Here is an 11,222-nt window from a genome sequence, read left to right as displayed (position 1 = left end):
AGATTACAGTTGTGCACCACTATGCCCAGTCTCAATTGCTGTCTCAGTGTGCCCCATGGGTGGGGTCGGCACAGCAGGCCCAGGGATCAGACCGGGTCTCTGCGCCTGCTTGTAGGCACTTTAATCCTCTGAGCTATTTGGCTGGTCCTTCAATTTTCTTCTTTTCAACAATGTCTTATCACTTTTTTATCTCTCTGCACACTCAATGGTTTCAGTCTCTTTTAATTAATTCATCTGATGAAATTGAAACCTAAATTACATCATTATGTCAATGTTATGCACGATGATAACCTAGATATTACATATTAAGTTTCTAATATGGTAAAGCAGAGTTATTTTTACACCATTTGTACTTACTCTGATTGCTAATTAAATATTCAGATCTTATATTCAAAGAAGGTATTTAAAGCTATAGTACCAATGTTTTTAATATAGTGTACACTGACTCATCATTGTGAAATATTAAAATATCTCTCACAGGATGATGATTTTTCTCATATTTTGTAACTCTCCTCTAATCAGTGTATTCATTGACCCTAAATTTTAAAACATTGTTTATATTAGCAGGGTTACATCTCAAATATATTATTCTCAAATTATATCCAAGAATTATTTGAAACCATACAAGTCCTGTGGTAGTCATGTGCTATGCAAGATGTTCTTGACATAAGGTTGAAGTGGTCTCTACAATTTTCTGTATCAAGTATGTTGTGCTTAGATTTTCCCACAAAGTCTCTTGTAGTCATAGATGGAACTTTTCAGAGGTGGCTGGATATACATTGTGTGATGCTGCAGTCAAGGATGTGATTCTGAGATTATCACATGGTGTAATGTTATGATTAGGGTTGCATGACTTGAGATGTGAGTGCTATCTGTCCTACAGTTGGGTAGCCAAGGAAGCATGTAAAGAACATAGAAAGGTTCATTCTTTTGGCTTGCAGCTCATGACTTTCTTGTCTTCTGCCTTCCATGAACTTTTTCTCCTCAGAGATGCATCTCTGCCATAACTTTTGTTCAACTCATCATTCACTGAAATTTATGCAAAACTGGAGGTGAATAAATCTTTTCTTCTCTAACTTTGGGTGTCAGGAATTTTTCTTGCAATGAGACAAAAGTAACTAAAATGCAAGATTTCAGTATTTTAGATTTATGAAGTAATCCATCATACTGAATAGTATACTGAATTCTCATTTATGGCTGTAATCTCTGCTTTAGTTATCTAGTTGAATCTGAGTTGTGGTTCGACCTCTGTGTACACCCTTCAGTATTCAACAGATTCTATACAGTCTGTTTTTGTAATTGTAATTTTACTTTGCCAGAATACAAGTGACTGCAAAAGTTTCATCTGGAATATAGGCCTTATAAGTACCTATGTATCTAGAAACTGCCTCACCCTCCCACCACATCAGGTTGTGTTTTATCTGGATTTAAAGTTCTAAGTTAAAACTTATAAACTGGGGAGATTTAGTTCAGTGTTTTGGAAGCTAATGCAGTTTGTGAGATATCTAATCTCTTGAGCACTTAGTCTTTTATTAGTGCTTATTTTTGCTTTCTGAAAATTACTGAGATCATGATTTATATTTAGCATTCTGATATTTTACAAAAAAAGCTTTACATTTAATCTTTTCTAATTGATTTATTATGCTAAAGTTAATAGCATGATTGATTTGAAGGCCTTTCTTCTTTATGTTTATCATACTATTTTCTGTTATGATTTTTATTATTTCTCTACCACAATTTCTATTATTGCTTAGGAAATTTTATTTCATATTTTCCTTCTTTCTGTTTTTCATATTAGTGAATACAAATCATACAATATTTTGACCTCTAATCTAATACTTCTTGTGGTATTTTTCAGTCTTATTCAGATTCATGCTTTACTAAACTTATTGTTTATAAGAATGAGAACAAAACACAGTAAAGCAAATTCTAAACTCCACAAATAAAAAAGGGCTTGTCTTAATTATTTTTCTCATTGTTGAGACAAAATACACAATACCCATAATTTAAATGAAAATATGTTTATTTCAGTTCCAAAACTCCAAGAGTTTCAGTCCATGGTCAGGTGTCTTTGAGGCAGGCATTGTAGCAGAGGAGCATCACAGAGGAGAAAGAGTTCATGGTGTGGCAGGAAGAAGGCAGTACATCTTCATGAGCAAGTTTGGCTTTGTCTTTTATCCCATTAAGCCGTAAGTCTTTTGGCTGGTAAAGCCAGTAGCCAAGTTTGGGCTTTCTTCTTCAATAAATCCACTAAGTTATACCCAGAAATATGCCAATTTCTTTTAATAGACTAATTGGTACCACACCCTTAACCCTAGTATCACAAATTTAATTGATGTCCACTTATCCTAGATTCAGCAAGCTCCAACCCTGAGCATGAGGCTTTGAGGGAAAATCTTGATAAGTGTCATAATGTGAGTTTTAAATAGTAAAGTCCTTTAGAGTGAGTTTATGGATAGCCACATAAGAAAATATGCCGATGAAACGCTAAATGACAGAAATAAAGAGACAATAGCTCTCATTTAATGTAGTACTGTGCATGTATATTTGAACAATCTTTATTTTTTTCACTCATACATACTGTGGATTTGAATGATTTAGAGAGAGGTTCATTGATCTCTCTGTGTGATCCATTGTACCCCAGGGGAAGAAAGGGCAGCAGGAATGAGAAAAAGTTAGAAAGAACACAAGAGTTGGGTAAGGTGGTGGCCCAAGGCTCACTGGCAAAATGGTCCTCACCCAACACAGTAGGAGCTTTTATTTGTACTTTCCACAAAGTTAGCATCCTGTGACACAGGTTGCCTAGTGACTAATAGCTGATTCAACCAGGCAGAATGATATTCTCTGGATTAAGGTAGCTTGGCCGGAGAGATGGCTCAGTGGAATAAGCACTTCTCTGGCAAGTGCAAGGGTCTGAGTTCAATCTCTGGTTCTGGAAAAAAAAAAGATAGCTTGACTGCTTTAGGCACTGAGGTCTAGTTGTACTTGCACACATTTGACCAATTTCCATCTTCAGTGGCTCCCAACATGTCTCATTTTTGTTTTTTTGTGTGAATGATGGGCATTCCATTGCAGTTGAAGAACCTGTGTTTGGAGAACTTTTTAGAAGATATTTTGATTCATGATGCTAGTCCAAGCATATTGGCATCTGTATATAGCAACTTATCCCTATAATACCCAATAGTCTATTACAATAGTGAGTTGCCAGTAGAGTTGGCAATAGTCAGAAGTCGCTAATGATTTTAACATCTTACAGCCAGCATAGTATTTTGGCATTGCTTTTTACATCTCTTGGTCACGATTTTCTAGTGGATAGTTAAGACCAAGTTAAAGTGAGGTTTGCATAAATAAAAATTAAACTCTTTGCTACCTAACAAGGTCAATTAAATCTCCTCAGGATTTACTGTGGAACCATGTACAGCACCTCCTACATCTTCTGTTAGTGCTAGCCACCACCACCTGGTGAGTCATGGCCATTGCTTGACCAATTCTTTCTGTGAAAGCTTGAGAGATATTTTTATCTCCAGGTGACTCTTAGGCATTCTATACATCATTAATTATGTTCTGCTGTAGTGCCATAATCTCCTTGATCAGAAAATCAGGGACTCAACTGAGCTCTAGGATGTCACAGCAGAAGTTCTCCCATGTCCTGAGTCCTAAATGACTTTGGAGGGCTAGGGCCAAAACATTGATTATCCTCTTAGCCGTATATCTCTCTAATTATTGGTCTCCAAACTTCGGTTACTAAACACCTAGGAGAGTAGCTTAATGACATAACCCTGTAATGGAGGCAGTAAGCTTAATATTACTATCTATCTGAATATAAACACCTTTGAAATAAAATGGAATGGTTATTTTCTAACAACCATAGATCATCTATTATTTAAATCCCTCTAGAATGTTAAATGGCAAAAATTACATATTTTTTGCACAGAAATTTAGAAATCAAAACCATAAACAACTTGCAGCTTAACAATCCTCATGGCATTCTGTGACATACTTAAATTTTTATTTTCACATAACAAAAGCATTTTAATCAATCATTTCTATCTCATAAATAAGAAAGTTTTGCTTAGTTTGTTATCCCTTAATGAGATATACATCACAAGATTTTGTTAAAGGCAGAGTTCTAAATCTGAAAGTCTTATCACAATAAACAAACTTTGTTCTACATTTTGGGAGACCTGTACCTCTAGAATCATAAGTACATTTTATACATCATAAGATTGACAAAAATGAATTCCTATACACTTACAAAAACCTTTGTTTTTTGATTTAGTTTTATACCAAGAGCATCCTCTATGAGTAAAACTTATTATTTTTTTTGAAAACTTTATCTTTTAACTAATGACCAAATTACTGGGAGTGTCTTACAAGACACTATGGAGATAATTGGAGGCTCCTCATTAATGAACAAAAGTTGACCATCCTTCTGCCCATCAATTGAAGCCATGTCCAAAAATCTCTCTCCACTCTAAGGATTTTTTGTTAGTTACCTTAGTTGTTTACTGACCTGTGAGTAAACCAATTTTTATGTCAATTAGACCAGCTGATAAGTCATCAAAAAACATGCTGTTTAAGTGTATATCCCAAGTTCAAATAAAAACAGGAACAGCTGTTCATGTATGACACACAAACACATAAACAAATATGCAGAATACATAAAAATTCTTCACAAAATCTGAGTTCATTCAAATACATTCCTACCAAATTAAGCTATAGTAGCTCTATCATAATTTTTAGATACTTATAACTATAAATAGACTAGTTGTATTTTGTTATTTGTCAATTAGCAGAGATCTCTTAGAAAAATTTGGAAGGTATAGATTATTTATCTAGCATCCCGCCATATCCTCACTTATGCCAACACCCAGGCAAGGCATGTGTGTGGAACTTCCTCCATTAGACAGTTCCAGTGTGGAAACCTGTGGCAGAACTCCTTCCTGCAGAGAAGCTAGAGGCAAGACCCACCTATCTGATCTAGGAGCAGAACATCTTTTCAGAGTGGCACAGTGGATTCCAAGGGCTGCAACAGGAAGAAGTGGAGCACAGCACCTAGACCCAAGCCACATCCTCCTGGATGAATTTGAACTTGGTAGATCGAGACCTGGTGCTAAGGTAGTAACTCTACCAAAGCTCTACACCAAAGGTCAGAAGACAATGCTATCCAAAATGATAAAGAGAAGGAGCAAAACGTATTCTCAGGCTCTGAGCCCACCCAAAACAAATGCAAGAGACAATAGCATAGAAGAAATTGGAAAGCACACACCTGAAATCTCTGAAATAATAGCGTCTGAAATAAAGAAACAACTACAGAAAGGTATAGAGGAAATCAGAACAGAAATTATTTCTGAAGTAAAAAAAGAAGTGATAACTATAGTGAAAGAAGTACTGAGTGCTTCTAAAGAAGACACTGATAAAACTAGAGGAGAAAAGAAAAATGGTTCAATACTTGAATGAGCAATACAGGAAAGAAATAGAATGCATGAAGCAGATTCAAAGTGATATACAGGGAATTAAAATCACAATAACAAGCTGGCAAAACCATTTGAATGAAAGTGAAAATGGACATTCAGACCTGGAAGGCACCATTGCAGCTAGTGAAAAGTTAAGAAAAAATCTCTTAAAAACAACTAAGAGTGAGAACCTATAGACCTTGTACTAAAATACACAAAATGATAATAATAAAATTTGAGAAAAGCAAGTAGAATACAGAAAAAATAATTCAATATCTGCAAGACAATAGAAAGATGAACAACGTGAGACTAGTAGGTATCAAGGAGAAAGAAGAAGTCGATACAAATGATATAAAAGAATATGGGGAGATGGCTCAGTAGAATAAAAGCCTTCCTGGCAAGAGCAAAGGCCTGAGTTCAATCCCTAGTTCAGCTAAATAAATAAATAAATAAATAAATAAATAAGAATATGGGCAGAAGTAATAACAGAAATCTTCCCAAATATGGGGAAACAATCTGAAATTCAGTAACCGAAGCATACAGAACTCCAAATAACACCAGCCCAATTAAAAGCATACCCAGAAATATAATAATCAAGATCCCAGAAATCCAGCACAGAAACAATATATATCTTTTCTTTTTGCTAGAGAAAAGAAACAGATCTTATTTAAAGGAAAACCCATCAGAATAATGGCAGATTTTCTCCTCACAAACCATCAAGTCAAGAAAAGCATGGATCAAAGTACTTCAAGTCTTGTAAGAAAACAAATTCTAACACAGAATGAGATATCCTGCAAAACCTTCTTTCAAGTTTAATGGAGAAGTGAAATACTTCCATGACAAAGAACTAAAGGATTTCATGACAACAAAGCCAACCCTACACAGACTACTAAAAGATATTCTAGAGAGGGATCAAAATGACCAACACTCCATGAATAAGAATAGAAAGAACCCACCAAACAGAGCAAACAAACACAGAAGAAAAAGAGGTATACAATAGCAGTCCTTCAATTATTCTTTTGTGTACAGCAGTAAAATATTTCCATCAGCATATTCTATAAATAGACTTCTACACTATATGGGTCATGATTCTATCCGGGTCTACAAGGTGGATAGCAAGGAAATAGCAGTGGCTCAGTCCCACAAGTGACGCCTGAACACCAGTAAGCATCATGGACACTGTCCACTTCCACCACATACTGGAACTTCATGCAATATCCTATTCCCAAACTGTTAGAAGTGCTGATCATATATTTGCCAGTCCATTTTTTTTTGTTATGTTTTATTCTTAGTAATTCTTTACTATCAGGAAAACTTTTTCTTAGTTGATATTTTTGTATATATTAACCTAATCAAATACTATGTGAGTACTCTGAATTGATCACAGATTCATATATATGATGGTATGATTTTATTCATATCTCTTGTGCAAAAGTTCTTTTTTTGGAAATTTAGTGCAATAATTTTAGATAAATTCAGAAATTTTAAATTTTAAATATTTATTGCCTACCCCATTCTACTTTGAGAATTCTAATTATGTGAATATAAGTTCCTTGATTTTGGCACAGAGTGAACTATTATATGACTGATCTGTAAACTCCTTCTTTATGTTTATTTTAGATAATTTTTATTGTTATATTCATTTAAGTTTGTAAACAATTTTTTACAATATGCAATCTATTATTAATCTTATATTATGTATTCATTTCAGAAATATTTTTCTAAAATTCACTCTGTCTACATCTTATATTTTTCAGATTTCAATATCTGTCTGCAATTTTTAATTTGCTTGTAATTATTGATTTTTAAATAAGGTTAACAATGAGTTAAAAACAAAAAATAAAAATAATATTTATCTATATTAATATGCATATTTGTATTTTGTTTCATTGTAATACTTTCAGCTCACTTATTTCTATATTCTCTAGTACCTAGTTCCTTCAATAGGCATGAAGTCTAATCTAGCCTCATTCCTGTTAGATTATCCTGCTCTGGATTCGTAGTACAGCTTGGCTGCATTCTCTGCTATCCAAATAGATCATTCAGTATTTTCTGGAAAGACACAAGCATATCCTTTACCTCAGGTAAGTAGTGAACTGGGTAACTTCAATTGTCTGGTATGGAGATCTCTCCAAAGGACTCTTTCTAGCTTTTTTTTATGGAATTGTCTTTATGCTGCTGAACTTCCATCTTTTGTAGAATTTAAAATGTTAGTAGTATACACTCCTAAGTAAAGTTTGGTAGCAGGTGTGAATTTTGTAGGAAAGGATTCCTTTTTTTGTTTTTGTAATTGTATTTTGGATATACTATGAGCATTTTTAACAATGTCTTGACCTTGAGGGTTATGAAGAACCCCCTGTGATAAGGGAAATATGAAAAGTTTTACAAAATCTTTGGAAGGCAGCACTCATGTGTGTGGGGGGTCACTGTCAAGGTTAAGGGTACATGGGACGAGAAGGATGAGAAAGCTATCTAACAGTGAGCAATGATATGTTTAGCTATTTCACTAGTGTGTGCAGGATCAAAAATGAATCCTGAGGAAGTGTCCACTCAATCATGGACCCAACACAAAGAACCACATTCAGGAATGCATGTGAGATCCATCCGTGAAAGATGATTGGGGTGTAATCTCCATGGATTGACCCTCATATAAGTTGAGAAAAGGTGTGTTATATATGAGGAACATTGTTTAACAATTTCTCAGGTCTGTTATTTGGTTAAATGAAACTGTTGGCATAAGGCAGAAGCTTTTTGATGAAAGATGGCATGAGATGCAGAAGCCTGTTGAATGGTATCTGAGGGAATAACAGAGACAGCACCCAAAAATCTGTCTATAGTAGCATCCCCTCTGGTGAGGAGTCCTGGCAATTGAGAATGAGAACACATTTGACCAATAAATCGGAAACATGATGTGACTGTATGACAACTTGGAGAGTGTGAAGTAAATGAAAACTATCTTGTTGATTAGTGTATGTAGTGGCAGATTCAATATGGCACATTACACCACAGACATAAACACTATCTGAACAGAGGTTAATTAGAGTGGGTGAATGATCTTATAAGGCCCATATAACTGTTTGTAATTTAGTCTTTTTTGCAGCAGAGAAAACAGTGTCCTCTATTCTGGAAAAGGAGGCTGTTATATAACCTCTCTGACCGAAAGATGACTCTTCTGTGAACACGGAGATGTCTATTTCTTTGAGGATGAAACCTGGTTTTGAAGGGAAGACAAATTGAATTAATTGATCTGAAGGAAAGTGACAGTAACATCAGGATGGTTAACTAGTGTATATTGTCAAAAGGATGAAAACTGTCATTACTGCTTTTTTGTTGACTGAAGAAGTGAAACAATGATAGTTTGCACTTCACGACCAAAGAGCTAAGTGGCATGTTTTCATCTGCATGCAGTCAGTTCTGTCACAGCATTATGAAAAGCATCAATAGTTTTCTGTGGAGTATGAGGCATATGTAGCCATTGTAAGGGACCCTTAGACTGCCAAAAAACTTAGGGAAAATATACTGAATTGGCAAAGTAATCAAAATTGTTGGAAGAGGTGGGTTAATTCTAGAACACTAAGCATTAGAAACAACCTAATTAACATTATCTAAGGCAGTTTTAGTCTCTGGTGTAAGTATTCTTTTATAAGTAGGGGATGAGTCTCCCTTGAGAATGTCAGACAGAAGACTTAAATCAGGAGTAGTTAGCTTAAGAGCTGAGTGGAGCCAATTAATGCAACCTAGCAAAGTCTGAAAATCTTAGGGTTATAAGATGTTTAATCTGGAAGTGAATACTTTAGAGCATATGTCTCCATTGAATAAGGTGTCCTCAATATGAAAAAGGTGTCATAGTTTGAAACTTTTCAGGGGCTATCAGTAGATCTGCATTACAGAGGACATCATCTAATTGGATAAACATTTGGTGTAGGATAGATGGGGATTCACATACTGGAAGAATGTCATCTATGTAATAAATAAGGTATGCACATGGATAGGATCGTCATACTTACACAATGACTGCAGCTATAAACTCTTGGCATAGGTTTGGGCTACCTGCCATTCCCTGTGGCAGGCAACACCATTGGAAGCAGTGCATAGGGACCTGATCATTAATAGAGAATGAGCTAAAGGTAAAACTTTTTATCTTGATGGTGTAGAGGGCTAGAAAAGAAACAGTCTTTTAAATCAATCACCATAAAGGAAACAGAAGAGTAGCTAAAGGGCAGGGTAATCCTTGTTGTACTGTCTCCATAGGTTCCATCATACAACTCACTGCCTTAAAGTCCTGTAGCAATCTCCATCTTGCTGACATTTTGATTACAAAAATTGGGATATTCCAAGGGCTATTTGGAGTATTCTAGGTGCCCTACTATCATCTGTTCTTTATCCAGTGTATGAACTGCTGTCAAAACAAACAGGGTCATCAAATATCCAAGTTATCTTAAAGAAGAGATCAAAGCCCCTCTTACAGTGTGAGGCTGAGTAGCCCATCTCAAATTGATTCTTTTTAGGAATAACTGAAAAAGGTTCTTTTCTCTCTTCATTATTTTTTCCAAGCCCTTGAGTGGAAAATAAACCTTGTTGCAACATCTGGTGAGTCACCAGGGAGTTAGAACTTGCCCAAAATGCTCCATACCCTGTAATATATCACCACCCCATGGATTGAATGGTATGTGGAGGAGGCCATAGGAGAGACAAATCTAGAATAGCCTCCTGCATCCCTCCAAGTTAGCAACTTAGTACTTCTTCTAGAGTAAGAAACCTTATCCATTCCTTGTGAACCTGTTGTGTCCATGTGCAGAGGCCACACTTCAGGCCAGTGGTACTGAGCAATACCTGAAACATCTGCTCCTGTGTCTAATAGACCTTTAAATACTTTTCCTTCAATAGAAATTCCACATCAGAGCTGTTTTGGTTAATCTGTTAAACTCAATAGATGTCACAAGATCCAAAAAAAAGGCTTACTTTCCTTTTTTTTTCCCCAATTTAAATATTTATTGAAGACATTGCATTTTTACTTATAGTACAGTGCTTAAAGTGCAATGCTATGTTTCCCTGTGTACATGTTCCATTATTCAAGTATTGAGAATGCCCAGTACTTTACTATAGCAGCTCAACTTTAACTGCTACAGAATTTGCTACAAATTTAGGTCCTTCAATTTTATTGGTTGTGGAAGAATGCTATACTTTTATTTAAAGTTGGCTTAATCAACCTCTTCAATGGTGAGTCCCAAGGAAGCACCACCAGAGGGAGGAGCTCCTCCACCAGGGAAGCCCCCAGGCATTCCTCCAGGCATGCCACCTGCACTCTGGTAGAGCTTGGTGATGATGGGATTGCAGACTTTCTTCAGTTCCTTCTGCTGATGTTCAAATTCTTCTCTCTGCATCTGATTCTTATCCAGCCAGTTGATGATCTCATTGCACTTGTCAAGAATCTTTTGTTTATCTTCATCATTAATCTTGCCTGAAGCTTCTCATCTTCAACTGTTGCTTTCATATTGAAAGTGTAAGACTCCAATGAGTTCTTGGAGGACACTTTGTCCTTTCGCTTCTCATCTTCAGCCTTGTACTTCTCTGCTTCCTGGACCATAGGTTCTATGTCCTCCTTGCTCAAATGGCCCTTATCATTAGTGATGGTAATCTTGTTCTCTTTTCCTGTACTTTTATCGGCTGCAGAAACATTGAGGATGCCATCAATATCAAAAGTTACTTCAATCTGAGGAACACCACGGGGTGTGGGAGGTATGCCTGTGAGTTCAAACTTGCCAA

At 35.8% G+C, this 11,222-nt stretch overlaps 1 pseudogene; it reads right to left on the bottom strand.

Moving 5' to 3' along the window:
• Window positions 1-10,475: 10,475 nt before the first annotated feature.
• LOC105741207 overlaps window positions 10,476-11,222 on the bottom strand; it is a 2,054-nt pseudogene continuing 1,307 nt past the window's right edge.

This window comes from Octodon degus, unplaced genomic scaffold (assembly GCF_000260255.1).
Source record: "Octodon degus isolate 3935 unplaced genomic scaffold, OctDeg1.0 scaffold00336, whole genome shotgun sequence".
In the NCBI taxonomy this organism is placed as follows: Eukaryota; Metazoa; Chordata; class Mammalia; order Rodentia; family Octodontidae; genus Octodon; species Octodon degus.
This window is presented reverse-complemented; position numbering and strand designations above follow the sequence as displayed.